Consider the following 18,523-nt stretch of genomic DNA (forward strand, 5'->3'; position numbering starts at 1 on the left):
TTTAATCCAAACCATTCCTTTGTAGCTCTGGCTGTATGTTTAGGGTCATTGTCCTGCTGGAAGATGAACCTCCGCCCCAGTCTCAAGTCTTTTGCAGACTGCATCAGATTTTCTTCAAGGATTTCCCTGTATTTGGCTTCATCCATCTTTCCCTCTATTCTGACCAGTTTCCCTGTACCTGCTGAAGAGAAGCATCCCCACAGCATGATGCTACCACCACCATGTTTCACTGTTGGGATGGTGTGCTCAGGGTGATGGGCAGTGTTGGGTTTTCGCCACACATAGCGTTTTGCATTGAGGCCAAAAAGTTCAATTTTGGTCTCATCTGACCAGAGCACCTTCTTCCACATGTTTTGCTGTGTCTCCCACATGGCTTCTGGCAAACTCCAAACGGGATTTTTTATGGATCCCTTTCAACAATGGCTTTCTTCTTGCCACTCTTCCATAAAGGCCAGATTTGTGGAGTAGACGACTAATAGTTGTCCTGTGGACAGATTCTCCCACCTCAGCTGTGGATCTCTGCAACTCCTCCAGAGTAACCATGGGCCTCCTGGTTGCTTCTCTGATTAATTTTCTCCTTGTCCGACTCTTCAGTTTGGGTGGACGGCCTCCTCTTGGTAGGTTTGCGGTTGTGCCATATTCTTTCCATTTTCTTATGATGGATTTTATGGTGCTCAGAGAGATGTTCAAAGCTCTGGATATTATTTTATAACCTAACCCTGCTTCATATTTCTCCACAACTTTATCCCTGACCTGTTTGGTGAGCTCCTTGGTCTTCATGATGCTGTTTGTTCAGTAATGATCTCCAACAAACTCTGAGTCCGTCACAGAACAGGTGTATTTATACTGAGATTAAATTGCAGACAGGTGGACCCTATTTACTAATTATGTGACTTGCAAATGTGACTTGTGAATGCAATTGGTCGCACCAGATCTTTGTTAGGGGTTTCACAGTAAAGGGGGTGAATACATATGCACTCAACACTTTTCAGATTTTTATTTGTAAATAATTGTGAAATCAATGTAATATTTCCCCCCACTTCCAAATGATGCACTATTTTGTGTTGGTCCATTACATAAACTCACGATGAAATAAATTTTAATCTGTGGTTATACCATGACAAAATGTAGAAAAGTCCAAAGGGGGTGAATACTTATGCAAGGCACTGTATATGACATTAATTTACTGTTATCACAAAAACCTGGTCATCAGTGGGCAGTTATAACAAACTCCCTCTTGAAACAAACTTTCAAGGGGGATGTGGAAGGGTCTCTGCAGCCCAGTAATTGTTTTGTTGAACATAAATGTCAAAAAAACAATTTCTTTATGGACCTTGCTTTGTGCACAGGGACGCTGTCAAATGTAGACACACAAAAAAGGATGAAGCAGTGAATATATAGAAAGTCAACCAGGCTTAGAGGCACCCCGGTTTTAAACCATGAGTTTAGTCAGGCAGGCAAACAAATAGGAACAGACAACAGCATTCTTCACTCAAGGGACACTGCGAACAAAAGCAGACAATCTGACAGAGACGAGGAGATGAGGCTGGAATAATGCTGGCTTCAAATGTTTATCATGTTCATATCAATCCATATGAGCACGCCCCGCCAGTGGTATGAATAACCCCAGAATCTGCTGAAAGCTCCAATTTCTCTAGTTGTATAGTGTTTGCTGATGTTCTTCCAGAAATGACAGAGGACATGGAGGTTTTGTTTTTTCCTTGGATGATAAGTTAAACGTATTCAAATATTTTCCCTTTGCAATTAAGCCTTTGCATTTCCTGCGACCAGTGATTTTTCATATCAGCGTCCATGCTGCTGTTGCCCGGCAGTGCTCTCGTGACTGGACAACTTTAATGCCGAACATACTGTGCACACGACTTCCCAGTGTCACGACCGCAAGCTCACCAGTTCCATTTAAAAGCAGTTTAAGTAGCTGCACTGTTGATTCTGAACGAGGAGCAGTTGCAGAGAGAGATCGAGTGGCTGCAGGGCTAATTGGGGAAGAGGGAACAGGTGTGTGGATGAGCGTGCGGGGGGGAGACGGGTGATTGGGATTTAGGAGGAGAGTGTGGTGGGCGAGTCGAGAAAGGCAGGTCTGTGGGAAATGAGGGGAGAGATAGAGGATGGAGACAGGGGGGCAGAGGAGAACAGGTTGTGGAAGGGTTTTCAGAGTCTGTGGCCATGTTGTTGAATTAAGATATCTCTAAATGTAAAAAAAAAAGGAAAAAGGAAGAAATGTACTAACATAAAGTATCTGGACACTGGGGGGGCGGCTGTATTATCTTTGTCTGTATCTGTCTGTTTGTTTATACTCTGTTGCATGTGTGTTGCTGCATCTTTCAGTGGGTTAACCATTGTGCTTAACCATGCTGACACTTGCTCCAGGCTAGGTGATTGAAAACATAGGTGAGCGATCTAAGAGACAAAGGATAAATATAGAGACGGAGGAACAAGAGAGAAAAAGCAAGGTTGGGGGTACAAAGAGAGAGAGGGGGAGGGATTTCACTTTCTATCTACTGTATATCTCTGTCTCTCTCTTCCTCATCTGGAGAGACAGAGGGAGCGAGAGATAGTATTTGTCCTTGCAGGTTGTAATGAAGCTGTGGAAGGATAGATGACTCGCTTTAACACAAGCAGAGGAGAAATACACACTCGAAACATCACTCAGCTGACCTGTGTGTGTGGGTGTATGTGTGTGTGGGTGTATCTATTTGTGTGTGTGTGTCTGACAGTAGAGACTGATGCTGATTATATAGGGGACTGGACGGGGCGATAAAGGTATCGCTAGATAGATCGAGATGGTTCACGTTTTGCTGCTACCATGCACATGCAGCACGTGTGTTTGTGCACACACTATAGCGCCTGCTCATGTGGATTTGCACATCACATAAACATAAATCTATGTGCAGATATAAGGCAAGCCAAGTATGCACTTTCTGTGTATATGTTCAGCCATACATTAATATGTGCAAGTACCTATTTAGACATGCACCTGTGATGGTGTTGTGAATACGTGCGTGTGTGTGCACGTGTTAGCGAGAGAGTGCATCATGGAGAGACAGATAGAGGCGTCATCGCGCTGTTAGAGGGCTTGGCGCCCTGTCAGCACTTCTATGGTTCAGCCAAGGACTCCTGCACACACTGTCCATCCATCTCCACGCGTCTGAGGGAGAGAGGAGGAGAAAGAGGGAAGGATGTACTGCCTTCTAGATGACTGGAGTCTGGGAGAGAATGGGAAAAGAGTGGATAAGGCAATAAATAATACCAAACTTCCAAATGTCAAGGACCCTGGTAAAAGAATCTGCTTGTACAGCTGTTAGGGGAGCTACAGCCTCATGTCATCAGATCATGGTACTTGTGTTCTGGGTAATGCAACACGCTGTATTACTAGACTCATCTTTCCCTATAGAGAAATGAGCTGTACTCCTCCACAGGCCTTTCTAATAGTGGATAACCTTCTCATGATTGTCAGAACTGTAGTGTAACCTCCTGTTTTCCGACATATCTGAAAGCTTATCCTTTAAATAACCCCATAGCTGAATCACGCCACTCTCTGGAGTCCCTTCTGTCGGGTTTGAAAACATTGACCTTTTCTCCTCAGCTTATGTTTCGGTGCCTCTTTTCTTCTTAGTGTACATATTATCATTGTAGGGACATAGAAATGTTATATAAAAAGGGAGGATTTTAATCAGTTTTGGCTAAAGAGCCTAAAGTGTTGAGAATTGTAGTTAAAATGATGTTATAATCAAATAATTTTCTTTCACCTGATGAGTGCCCTATTAAAACTATCACAAAATATTAGAATTGGACTATAACATTTATTTTCTTGACCTCATAAAGCCATATTACTCAACAGAATGTACACATATACATACACTAACCCACACATGGCTAAAAATCACGTATCCATATACAGTATATGCACATACACCTATTCATGACCGCAAGATTGATAAGCCATAAGTGTTTGGGCCAATCAGACTATTCAGGACGACTCCCTCATTTAAATCAGATCCTCAGCCAGTTACCATATCTGCAGTTTGGTATTTATTGGATTTGGACAAACGTTGGGAATGTAATATAATGGAAAAAAACTGCAGGAAAATATGGGTGAAACATTATGGCGAAGAATGGATAGTTTTATCTTTACTCGTGGATATGTGCTACGGCCAAACCGGGGTGTAGGATGTTATCCAGTGCCCTCTTTGATTGTAAATACCTGTGTCTCACAGCCTGTGAGCACATGCTTCATGTTGACAATGTTGTCAGGTTGAGTATGAATCACGCTGTGTCACATGTCACGTTGACTCTAAACCTCTGACTCTCGTCCCTCTGTCATTCAGCCTCGCAGTTTAGAGAAAACATGACCAAATATTGAACTCAAGCTCCGTTATAACCATATCATGTGGAAGGTTACTCTCCGAGCAGTTTACCCCCGTCGTGATGTACATTGGAGATATTCGAGCAGCAGGCGGAGTTTAATGCCAGCTAAAATAGTTTGACTTGCTTCAGATTGTTAAAGGGCACATGTGGGAGTTGGACAGACAGAAGAAGCTAAGAGGGACAAGACAGTTTGTTTTCATACGCATGCATTTTGTATGTGCGTGTGTATGTGAAGCAGACCATGTTTAACAGCTGGCCTGGGGAAATGTCATTCACCACTCGCTGTACGAGTAGTGATGTGGAGGGGAAGGGATTTCCGAACGCAGAAGCATTTTAGCTGTTTCATCCGCAGCCTCAGTGTTTCTCCTCCCATGAAATAGGTGAGCTTGGTGTCGTCACCTAAAAGGATTCCATCAGATCTGGTTTCGCTGGAGGAATATTAAAAGCTGCGTGAAGGTTTAGTGAGGATGATTTTTTTTTGGGGGGGGGGGGGGGGGGGTGTAAAATTCTGATGAAGTCCGGCACCATGGGAGGGGATGAGGAAACGCTCCCGGGGTTGCTTTGGCCACGTTACAACAGTGACTGTGACTGATTTAGTTTAACCTTCACACACATTCAGAGCGAGGGCAGGAATTTGTGTTGCTAACCCAAAAAAAACATGTTGTTCAAATCACCCCATTGGTTGTTGTGATGTTGAGAATTGTTATGGTAAAGAAATCTGATGAGTAGAAATGTAATATTCCTTTAAACTCTGGATTAGACCCGATTAATAATTCCTTTTAAAATGTATTTAAAATACCAAAGCAAATTTCAAATATATCCTAATTTACATCTTGTGACCACATGATCGAAGTCATTTGGATTTGATAGAACCAGTAGCAGGGCAGCTTTGTGCTGTGTGGCAGCATCAGTCACTTTACTATTGTTAATGAGGGAATAATATTCTCCCCACACACACAGAAAACTCCAGAAACATGTCATTATGCTGATCTGCTGGAAGTGACACCATTGACACTCGTTAATTCACACTCAGTTTTCAGTGGGGGTGTCACAATATGATGTCATCACATCTGATTTTTGGAAGAAATTTCAAACAAAAAGCTAAAACTAATTTCCATTTCCTTATTCCTCCTGTTTTCTGTTAATTTTGACACACAGTTTTTGATTAAATTGCATTCAATCCTATGTAAAAACCTGTCAAGACCAGAGCCTCCTATGTGTGCATGAACATACAATGAATGAACTAATAAATTAAACTAGGTAACTGAAAAAAATATATATTCTCCAAGTGACAAGTGTGAGGTGATGAAAAAGAGAATGAAATTCAAAATGACAAGATATCTTTTTGACATTTCTAGAAGTTTCAGGAAGCTTGGTGGAGAAAAGGAACTCAAATTAATGTCATGCGCATATAATTTATCTCATATCCGCCAACTGGCTCATCGAAATATTGATTTAATCGCAAGGTTTACTTCAAATGTATGTACCATTTAGAGTTCATTTAAGGCCATGATGTAGTTTTGAACAAATCCTCCAGAGCAGAGCTTCAAATCAACTCTACGAGGGGAACAAACAACACTCCAATCAACTTGTCAGCTCCATATAATTGTCACTGAAAAATCAGCACTCATTAAAACTGTAAAATTCGGCACAAGATGCTAATTTGTTTGCTTGTGTAACTCAGAATATCCGACGCTTCTAATATCCTGAATTATTTGGGTTTGAAACTGAATGTTCAACACGTGAGGCTGAGCTGCTCGTGTTCACCTCATCAGCAAGAGCAGATAATCTCTCCCCCTTTATCTCCAGCCCACTCTGGTCTTCTGTGACTTCTCCAAACAGGATAGTGATACAACAGTTTTCGTACCTCAGAGGGTGCCCAAGGGTAAACGCTCGGAAATGGGAAATCTGGGGAAGGGTGGAGATTTTGAAGGGCTACAAGAAGAGAGGCGAGATGTCCTTTTAGTCACGGGGTTATGAAGCATTTTATCACGACTTTCCTCTGAGTCTGCAGCTCCCCCTGACATTATCAACCTCACACATTGTGAAAGCCGAACTCTGTGAAGAAACTGCAACACTGCAGTCTTCAGACAAACGCCTCAAACATTTGCACATTCCAGGCATTTTGTAGCCAAATGTCTTTGTATGCAAATCGTGGGATCAATTCGGTTTTGATGAAAGAAAAACGTACAAGTTCAGTCTGGCGGTCTGCCGTTGTTTACATTGTGTTCTAGTTTTTAACAGCTTTATAATCAAAGGCTTCCCTCTCTCTGCACCGTGTTGAACTCTGAGCTGTAATGGAGGAATAAATTGAAGTGCACAAGATCTCGGCATACAATTATGTTTTATCTCCTGCTCATTATTTCATACACATACACACCCACTGCTGTGTAGACATAATGTATGAATGCAGGCAGACATGTGCAGTATTTACATGCACCATCACAAACAAATGTAGCCAGATACAGATTTTAAAAGCACGCGTGTATTGTCCATAAAGGACTATGAAGCATTTAGCTTGTAATTAACCCTGATTCAATGATTTCTTCACACTCAGCCTTTGTGTAATTACACACTTTGACTCAAATGAATTAAAGCAGATCTGTTTGTTGGTTGGATCTATCCCCATCCAGGGGTCTCCACTGGTGCAGCTGGGGCGGTGGATGTATTGTGAGTCTCCTATTATCCACACAACGAGGTGGGCATTATGTTAATATCAAGGGTATAAGCAGCTTCAATATGAGTCAGTGATGTAGGCAAAGTTCAAGCGCCTTACATAACTGCGGACATGTGGGGGTTGAGGATGTTACTATGGATTTATCTCCATTTGTTCTTTGTTGGACCTGTACCTGTTTTTCATTATTATAAATAGCGTTGTGAAATATTGCAGGGTTTCCCCTATTTGCACCTGACAGTAACAGTGTTACGCTGCTGCTGAAATATGACCCGCGCTGCTGCAATGTTTTTTCACCCGAGGAGAGGAGAGGGCTCCGTCTTATCTTTTTAGCAACTACCACTATATAATGTTTCTGCTCCGGTTGCTTCATATCCAGGTCAATAAATAAAATATTAGCAAGAAGCTTGACCTGATAAGGATGCACCAGGTAGATATTAACAACTAAATAAGGAGTGTTTATTGAGGATCATCATTTGTACTGAGACAATGATGCTGTGGTACAATAACGCTACAGCAAACATGATCAGTTGATAGGAATATGCAAGTAAACACAGATCTATGGAATAAACAACTGGAAGATTCATCTTGAATCAACATGCACCGATTGTTTTGTTTTCTTCCTGGCGGGCTGTACAACACAAAGAGGCCACTGTCTTCATGTTAATGATTTCTATTATTTTGTTAGGGTTGTTTTAAAGAAACATTGGAAATTCAAGGTTATATTATTATTTATTATATTATAATCATTTCAGTGAATTATTGATAATTCGACAGTGTGCTGATGGAAGTTAAATCTGGAAACAAAGACCCATAATAATGACTTAATGGAAGAATGAATGACAGCTAGTCTCCAGCTAATGATTTGTGTTCCAAATATAAGTATTTGTAAAGATAAAATTATTTATCATCAGTAGTTCAATAATAAGTAATTTTCCTAGATCTTGAAACACATCATACTTCCCTTGTTCACAACTCAAATCTACTGCATGTACCCAGCTTATCATAATATTATACACTAATCAACCGCGTATAATGTATCGCCATACTTCTGTGTGTCGGCATCAAGAAATGCATCAAGTTTAAACATGTGATGATGCTGCTGCTGTGTTTTGAAGGCAGAAGATGGTGTTTATGTGGAGCTGCTTAATTAGCAGCAACAGTAATGAAGCCACATGGGACACAGTGTTGGTTTCTGGATGGCCAGGGTGAGATGATTATTTCGACGGGATTTGTCCGAGAAGCTGTTCTTTTTTACTTGCTACACAAACACAGGCTCAACACACACAATACACAGATGAATTCACACACTCGCAAACACAATCACACAAAACGCTTTCTTCCCTTGATGTGCTGCCATGTGGAGGTGTGTGTTTGACCACTTATGTTTGTGTGTTGGTTTATCCCTTTGTATGCCAATGTGTATCTATAATTGCGTGTGTATTTATCCGTGATTTTGTGTGTCTGTGTGTTTATGTATACTAGCTATTTGAAGTAGCAAGGATTATTTCTTTATGAAAGGTCATTTTACTGTAGAGAATTTTGTGGCTCACTGCTAAGTGAATAAAATATCTCGCTAGCTTTCCTTTACTGAAATATCTGTTTAGATGTGTACCATTTTAGATTTCCGTATCTCTTAATATAGACTTTGTAAACTGAGCAAAGGTAAATTGTGATATATATGGACTCTACTGTACGTGACCTGATTCATTTAGCTGACGGGAGGTTAGCAGACAGCAGTGTCTGACTCCATGTCCATGTAGAGTCAGACAATGATGAGTTGTAAAATTTAAATCATCGAATTTATTGCAGTGAGAATAGAGCGTCTCCCTCAAATTTTATGTGAACAATGAAACTTTGCCTATAGCTGTATTTCTACCCTTTATTTTATGATAAATGTTAAGTTTAAAAACCTTCATCATTCGAATGTACATCCAAGCACATTTTCTACATTGTTTTGAAATGGCAGGGATTTGCACTGCTTATTTGTAGCTTTGCTGTACTGGTTATTCCTGAAACAGAACATACAACTGGCACCACTTTGATACCGTCCAGGGCTCAATGAATGACTGTTGAATGTCGAGCATTTTCAGGCTTTTCACTTGTGTATTCAGGTTTACTCCTCCTTTCACACCTACTGTACATCGAGTGGCGTAGAGGGAGAAGTTCGCCCTGTGTGCATGTGTCTGGAAGCACACATAATTTGTGTGTGTGTGTCTGTGTGTGCCTTTGCATGCTTGTGTTATCCCAGGGAAATGACAGTTTCACCGTTTCAAATGGTGGAGGCTGACAGTGAAGGAACAGAAACTGCAACGAGACCGACAACACACACTTTCTCCTCCTTCCTCCTCTTACCCACACCACTCTTCCCTTTAACTCCATTCTCACTCTGTCTCCTCTAAATCCTCCTCCTGTCCATTCCCATTACTGCCTCTCATTTCTCTGCACTCTCTAACCCCTCTGACTTTTCCCTCTCCTCCTCCTTGTCCCCCATAGATAGGGTCAATAGGACTGTAAGCCTTGTGTTGTACACAAATGATTCCACAGTTTGTGGTCGTAAATCAACCATTGTAAACCTGTACAATAAATCTCTAACCCTAATTTGAGACAAATAAACCAGCATTAATGCTACACCAGCGAGGGGGTTATGGTCTACTACACTGATCTCACCAAACATTTCGGTTGGTTCCAAAATAATTAATCATTCAAAGTGGGTTCTAATAGTGCTGCTGTTTCTGTCTCAATCAGTCACTCGGCTGCAGATATTTGTGTGATGTTTAATTCCTCACTCCAGAGGATACCGCAGAGAACCCCTCGTTATTCTGTCTTCGGTTGTTCACGCTGAAGCGTTTAAGCCGACACATTGCATTCCCAGTGTGTGATCTAAGATAGCATGCAGGCATTCGGAAAACAGAGGTGTTACATGTAATAGAACCATGTTGACGTGTGTCCCACCATGCCACCTTGCAGGAGTTGATCCTGCTCTGACTGCACCTCTGCTGCCGGCATAGAGGGGGAACAACAAAACCCCCGATTCCGTGTCCTTACGTTCAATCAGAATGATGAGGTGGAGTAAATATGCAACTTCCCGGCCTTGAACAGGCAATTTAAAAGGGGCCTTAAATTTATGTTCATTTTTCCTTATTTATATTCAAGGCAGTGCATTAGCCTGTTTTATGGAAAACACAGTGCATATTAAATGATAAAACACACCCTGAATCTTACTCTACTAAAGAATACTCAACAACTGCATATTTGCCTTTACAGACCATTGAGCGCTGAGCGTCTTCTCTAAAGAAAGACTTCTGTATCACTCTTCCTTTTTTGCTTTTATTTAACAGCTTGCTTTTCATTATTCTGTCTCTGTCACATTAAAAAAAATGCTTTCAGTTTTAAATCTGTGCAGCAGGAAGATTACAGCATTGTATTTCATCTCTATATTGAAAATAATAGCTTAAATAAAAAGGGTTTTAGGGTCTCTTCAAAGACTTCAGGTGTTCAACAGAGACTCATGAAAGTGGCGTCCCGATGCCATACATCTCTGTCTGCATAGGAATGATGATTCCATGCCATGGTTTACGAGGACGGTATCTTAAAAATGATTTACAGCCCTCTACAGCATTGCTGTAAAAATCCATGAATCATCAAGGTTTGATTTTATTACAGTCAAGCTGTGAGGAAAATAGTTCACTCTGTCACCTGAGGGTGGAGGTATTGAGCTCTGCATTGCTTCTCTCGTTCTCTGGCTCCAACCTGAGGAAGCTGTGCTACAAGGTTAACATCTGTAGGAATTAGAAAGAAAGGGATGAAAGCAGAGGAAAAATAGAATGAGGAGCGGATGGGAAAGAACTGGGGAGGCTTTGAAAAAGTGAAACGAGAACAGGATGAGAAGAAATGATTGAAGAAGAGGGATTTTCATGGACTGTCAGGGCAAGGTGAAATGTAAAATATATTGAAATGGAAAGAACAGTAAAAAGGAAATTAAATAAAACACTGTGGCAATTAAATGTTTGAAAGAGAGAGTGAGGGGAGGGATGGAAGACAGGAGCAGAAAGAATGATGAGGGGGAGATGGAAAAAGAGAGGGCTGCTGAAACAAGAGATCAATACTTTCTGCTGGGTGCTGAAATGGTGGTGGCAACTGTCTCCCTGAGTTTCCTCCTTAGCTAGACATGCACGCACGCACACACACGCACGCACGCACACACACTCACGCACGCACGCACACACACGCACACACACACACTCACGCACGCACGCACACGCACACAAATGACTGTCTAAAATGTAAAGAGTGCTGCCTGTTTCACCTTTAGTCAACCTGAGCCAGACAGTGTTTGTATAACACATTTATAGACAAGAGTGTGCTTCATATACAGTAAATGGAGAAACAAGGCAAAACAAAAGTACATGAAAGTAAATAGAAAAAAAAGTAGCACAAAGTACAGAATCATATTATATTATCTGAGCCATCTCCATGACGACAGAGTAAACTCCGTCTGCTGATGTAGAACACGAGATGTGACCAAAAGCACGAGAAGATTTTCCCTCAATGGACTTTCTGCTTCGTCATTTTCAAAAGCGACAATTAATGATAAGATTCAGTTTTGTGGAAGCAGAACAGACCTGCTGAATAAATGAATGACTTATGAAGGAGTGTAGAGAAACGATATGATTTTACAGTTTAACTGTGAGTCTGCGTTTGAATGGAGACATTTATTCTCTGAACGCTTTATTCACTGAACGCACACACTCTCACCTTCAAATGTTTCCTCTGAATGTTCTATCTGATGAAGAACTCCTTCCCCATCTTCATCAATTGCCTCCTCTATCACTCTCGCTGCCATGCGGTGCGTGCGCTCATGGTGATGTTCTGGGCAAAACGATGTTTGAAACCCACTTTTCTGTACCCATTACTCACTACCGGAGTTTCTGACTAAGGCAGTATAAAACAGTAAGGCCACTTACACTGATGATTTTGTCCTGCAGTCCTGATCAATATGAATATAAGATGAAATCATGGCATGGCTACTTTTAAAATCTTAATGAAAAAACAATTTCTTACTTTTTGGTTCAATCTTTGTGAAAGTTTTAAGAACTTCCCCATGATAAACAAGCCGATGATAACAAATCCAGAGAGCATCATCTCATCCACATCTGCTGTCAGTCTGAAGACAGTCTCACCCCTTGAGTCCTTTTGTTGCAGCATCGTTCTATAGCCATGGCTGCATAAATGATCCGAAACCAGAGTTTAGTGAACCCGACAGATAATGTATATGGATTTTAGGGGCTGATACGGATTCCATTTTTTGGGAGTAAAACATTTCTTATTCTGTGCATCAACCAATATATATATATATATATATATATATACATATTATATGCTTCGGCTGCAAGGACCTAGTTTGATGACGTATTGAAGCAGTGTGGGATCATGGGACTATATGACGTGACCTGGGCACTAGTGATAGGTTCAGTTTATGGAAGTTTTATACACGTTCCACAGCAAATGGTGATAAATAATAGTGATTCATTACGAGCGACTAAAGGAAACAGTGGAGCTGTCTGGCAGTTAGTCTTTCCTTCGCCAAATATCCTTTTTCGGGAGTTAGAGAGAGACGAGCAAAGCCTGCAATGAAACGTCCCATTTCCTAAAATATTGTTGGAACCATTTTGGATGCAATAGGTTTGTTCAGTTTGAGACATTAAAATGAAGAATTGTTACATATTTTATCTTTAAAAAGATTGACAATGATCCCTAAGATGTTGTCTTCTGAATCTCAAATGAATTGTAATTGAGGCTTACATTTTTACAGTTTAATCCTAAACTTTATTACAAATAATTATAAATAAAATAAACATTTTATACAAATAATATGTACAACATACATGTCTGCATTCTTTATTCAGTATAAGAGAACTTCCATTTCGGCATATTGGCAAACGTAAAAGCTGATATCGATATATCTGAGAAAGGCTGAGAGGTTTATCGGGCGAACTCTAGAGATTTGAGTTGTCAGAAGAAAAATTATTCTCCTCATTTGTTCTTCAAAAAGGACTTGAAAGAGAAACAGGAACTCACACTGTCACAGTTCACGAGCTGGAAAGATGAAAGTCAAAAGTTCATGCCGCCCTCGCTGAGCTGGTGCGGAAAAAATGCCCACCTGTGTAGAGAGCACTCTGACAAGAGCGTCACAGACAATATACTTTATAACTGTTTGGTCTGAGACAAAGTCTACAGGAGTCACCCTCCAGGTCAGTGGTGCATGAGGCCTCATCCTCTTCAACAAAATGACACTGCACAAAGCTGCCAATTGCCAATAACGACGATATAAAGATATATAAAGCATTATAGCACCTGTCAGCCAATCATATGTGAGTTGAGTAGGACACTTAGATCCCACCCACCTTGGCAGCAGAAGACTCTAAACTTTCAGATTTACTATTTATCTATTTTGTTCTGTTAAACATTGGAAAATTAAGCTTCCAAATCTTAATCTTTACTTGTTCTGACAAACAAGAACATTTTAATCAAATTTTTCAAATGGAAAATTGAATTGGTTACCATTACCCAGACCTGGCTGGACTTCTGCTCAGGTTGAAAGTGGGCAGGTCTCCAAACTCCATTTACCAATATCAATAATGTAGTAGGGGAGATGTTGCAATTTTCCTGAGAGGAGGTCTTATCAGTCAGAGAACGTGAAATCATCTCACTTTTATCAACCAAATTGTAATTATGGTAATATTAAACATATTCTAAAGTATTGTATTCTTAAAATATATATGGATGCCAACTTGCGACTGAAGTGGACACTATTTTAAATAATAAGAAAAGAGTGATACAGGTATTTGGGCCATTATTGAAGATCCTATTGTACTTACAGGCAGATTCTGATCACATCGATATGTACTCAGTGAAAACAGAGGCTGCTCTTACTGTAAGCACTGTGATAACAGCACTTAATAAAGACACAGGCATTCACCATGACCAGTCCTGAAATACAGGCAATTACACGCACACGCTGTATAAACATTGTGGGAAATGAAGAGAAGGGATGAATGGAGGAGCTGACCTGCAGCATCGCTGAAGCTTTAAGCTTTTTATCTTTTTTAATATCACAAACACAACTGTGTGAAAATACTTCAAGCACAAGAGGTGAACGCGGAGGTTTCCTATCATGGAGGAGTTAAGTCAATGCATAGGTTGTTATCTCCAAGGTTCTCTGAGTGCAGAGGCTGGTAATGCATGTTGATGCTCTCTGCTGATGACAGATACACCATTAAAGGTAAAGCGAAAGCAGACTCTAAACAATATACAGGCTTCAGGTTTTCAAAATGATTCCTAACATAGAAAATATCTGCCTTTTTCAAACCTGCCACTTTGACTATTAGCACCAGTGGCGTTCTATTAGAGTGTCGCACTGAGCCACGATGGTGAGGTCGCTAATGGGAATCACACCTGCGCTTTTTGTCCCGTGACTTACGTTGTTCTTTGAAAATACTCTATACTCTAATATCTCTTTGATACACTGATTACATTTGATCTGGTTAGTTTTGGTTTCACCTTGCAATTAAGGGAGTGCACGTCAGGCTTTTGTGTGACATACGAAGTCTCTTCGCCATCACCGACATGAGCATAGGCTGTGTCTACATTGATAGAATAGTTTGCACTACCTCAAAAATCATCAATTGCCAACTCACCCCCATCTCTTACGTATACGAACCTTCCACTCAGCTTAGGGGTCTAAAAAGTACTCTACGCACCCTGCCAACTTCCTCTTAATAACTCTGCCCTCAGGGAAAAGACTCAGGGCCATCAAAACTTAGACTTCCCGTTTCCTCAACAGAACCTACTGTAGAACCATGAAGTCACGGAATGGCTCCTTACTCCTGCCTCAGCACTTTACAAATGCAAAGCAATAACTACCACAGAATTTTATTGTATTGTGTATTTCAGTGTATTCAGCTAAGGACCGGAACATACTAGTTTTTACTGTATTTAATTGTATCCTCTCTTTGACATCAACAGATGTATGTAATGTGATTGTTGTCTCGTCGTGGACACACTGTGGCAAATTCCGAACAACTGAGTTGCCTAGCAATAAATGATTCACTCTTAAATCTTGAAAAGAAGGTCCACCTCCATCAAGTTAGGGTGAATGTGCCATTAAAGCACTCATTGCTTTCCTATAGTCTTTCTTTAGCAGCATCTTTGCTACATTGACATTTCAAGGATCATTTTACTTCACCAATCTGACTAATTAATTACATATTCTGTTCTGTGTTGAACATTTAAATGTGGGAAACGGCTGCAGCATTAACTTCTGAAACCAGCGGTGGTTTTGTAGATGGGTCTTGACATTTCCTACAGAGATTGTCTGATCCAGGCTGCAGCTAAACTGCACCAACATCATAAAATACAGCAGGAAAGACGTAAGACATTAAGTAACGCTGAGACCTTCAGAGATAACCAAGACTGATGTATGGCCCCGGCTGCGGGCTCAGATCCAACGTGTCTTGCAGACTTATAAGTGATTTTGCCTCTGAGGATTTGGTGAAGCAGTCAGTGTGAATGCCGAAGATTTACTGTTACAGGAATGATAACGCAAATCTGTGAAGTTTACAGCACTTAAGAAACCACTCAACCAAAAAACCACTCAACCAGTACTGTCTTATAGACTTGTTTCATCCTTGTTAAACAACAAACGTTGACTGATTACTCAGTGATTACAGCTCAGCCTTTTCTGTCCCTCAAATTGTTTTGTCATTGATAAACTTCCAAATGATGTGAAACTCATGAAGAAGCAGGAACACAATCGCTGTCTGCTTCTGCACAGACGCAAAAGAGTTCACACTCCTATCTCTGAAAATCCATCCTCACGGAATCACAAACAGTTAACTTCTCTATGAAAGAATCGCTGCTCTCAGGGGGAAATGTTTAGACATCACACTCCCCGTCCCGCATCAGTGTGTGGGTCTGTTGTGTGTGTTATGTGAGTTGTGTGTATTGTGTGTGTGTGTGTGTGTGTGTGTGTATAGAGTATTTGTGTGTGCTGATTTGTCTCTTGACAGTGAATCGTCAGTCCCTGCTGAGTGTTGATGAGAACATCAAGGGGCCTTTCTGACTCATGGCTGACTGTGTGTGTTCATGTGCGTGTGTGTGTGTATGTTTTGGTTTGTCTGCCTGTCGCAGTACTTGTCAGTCTTCTCTAAGTGGATGACACTTCAGAGAAACTTCCAGATGCTTTGGTATGAATCAGCTCTTGTTATTGAGGAAGAACCTATTTGTGAGTAAGATAATGTAGCTTTGAGTGATTGTAATTTTCCATTAAGTAACATTAATAAACTATTTATTGACTCTGTATCATTTTGTGACATTCATATTGTTACTTTCATTTCCTACAGATAAAATTAGTATATATTCCTGACATTAGATGTGTTGTGTTATACTGGTACTGACGATGATGTTTGTCATTTGATGTATTTTTTTAATTACTTGTTGATTTCCCGATTTCAATAATGCAAATATTGAGTAAATAATCCAATGCATCTTGAATAATTTCCATTTCTTGCTGCTACAGTAAATATCTGGTTGACTCAATAATTGGCTTAATAAATAATAATACACAATAAAGAAGATGAATGATGAATTGACAGATTTTTTATATTATTAATCTAACTACTGTTGTTATTATAACAGTTTTATATATTATAGATTATCATAACTACTTTTGGCTGATGTTGACATCAACAGGTTTGGTTCACCACCTCTTAGAAAGTTGGTTTGTTGCTAATTGTTGAATCTTCTTCCCGGGAGCTCTTGAGCTGAGAGCATCTGTCCCTGATGTAATACCAGGACCCAGGAGTGTTTTGGTTCAGTTGGTCGACAGCGCGAGAGACTGAGCTGAAAAAGCGTCTGAAAGCGGCGGAGCAGACTGGGTCGTTGATTCAGGGAGCCATGTGATCCAGTGTTAATGTAAAAAATATTTCTTAATGCAGCTTTAATGATGTTGGCTGCCACAATAAGAGCCTCCATTTTTCACATGTGTCCTGAGCAGAACAAGCTGTTGCGGCACTGCATTAGTTTAGAGTGTATGTGCTTCTCCCTCTCCTTCCTCTCCTTCCTCTCCTTCCTCTCCTTCCTCTCCCTCCTCCCCCTCCTCTCCCTCCTCCCCTCTGTACTTCTCTCATTGTCCTCCCTTATTTTCTCTTTAAAAATAACACCCCTTGAGAAACACTTGCCGTTCACCTTAAGACACTCAATTTTCCTCTGCCACCTTATCAATAATAAAAAAAGGGAAAATAATGTACAGCACCCGCAGGTATTTGCTGTTCTGTAATTCCACGCCATTTATCAATACAAGCCTCTTGCATTGTGGATTTACATAAACCTGTAACAGCACTGCTTTATCATTTAATTGGTCCTCAGTGAAAGAGACACCTAAACATGCAAATACTTCAGCAAGCCTGAATTAGATGCAGAATACACATTGAGAATACAAGTGGTTGTCTGACAGCAGTGGTACTCTCACTTCAATTTGTTTGCAGGTTAACGGGAATTCTCAAGCTCAGTATTTAAGGTGATGTACGATGTATGACAACTGGCTCACTTCCTCACACTATCCAGAAAATAAATTAGAATATTCTGGATACGAACGCTGCCATCTTGTGCATTTGAGTCTGTGCAGTAATGATTATGGGAGGGAGCCTTGGTTAAAGGTCTCCCCGGGTTAGGGTTTACCCTAACCCTAACCCTAACCCTACACATGCTCAACTAAAAGCAAGTCCGTCTCAGCTGTCAATCATTATATTTCATGCCAGTTTTATAGCATTAAATAATAATTTAGACTGTTTAAATTATCAGTGTGAAGCACTACCTAAAATAAAACAAAAACTGTCTTTGAAAAAAATGTATTTGAACTGTTATATGACTTAATTTGGGCCATGTCCCATCCACCAACAAAGAGGAGGCGGTATTTATTACCTATACTACAGCTAGCCACCAGGGGGCCACATGACGGGTCTATCTATCATCAGATAATTCCTAACTAGCCTATAAAGTATGCAGTGTTTCTTTCACAACCAAGAAGATTCAGATTCTTACAGCAGAAACTGTTAAAAGCTTTTGTGCATTGTGAGCTGTCTAAATTAGGGCTGTGAAATGATTAAACATTTTAATCAAATTAATCACAGGTTTCTGTGGATTAATCATGATTAATCACATATTACCGATTTTCGCGGTATGTTTGTGAGAACAAAACGATTTATGACAAAAGACGGATATATACATTTAACATGTTCTTTTTTATTCATATGGTTGAATAAAACATTTTTCTTTTCTTTTTAAATCAAACATAAAAACAATGGCTAAGAAGCCCAAATAATTTCTAAGATTGTGGAACATTTTTCTCTATTTTGTCAAACAAACATTAACCACACCATGACACAATCTAATGCCTCTAAA

The 18,523-nt window shown here is 40.3% G+C and overlaps 1 long non-coding RNA gene across 1 annotated transcript in view; it reads left to right on the plus strand.

The window, feature by feature from the left end:
• Positions 1–18,523, plus strand: part of LOC128449716 (uncharacterized) — a 49,169-nt gene that overhangs the window by 3,765 nt on the left and 26,881 nt on the right. The window lies entirely within an intron of this gene.

Source organism: Pleuronectes platessa, chromosome 10 (assembly GCF_947347685.1).
Source record: "Pleuronectes platessa chromosome 10, fPlePla1.1, whole genome shotgun sequence".
Taxonomy (NCBI): Eukaryota; Metazoa; Chordata; class Actinopteri; order Pleuronectiformes; family Pleuronectidae; genus Pleuronectes; species Pleuronectes platessa.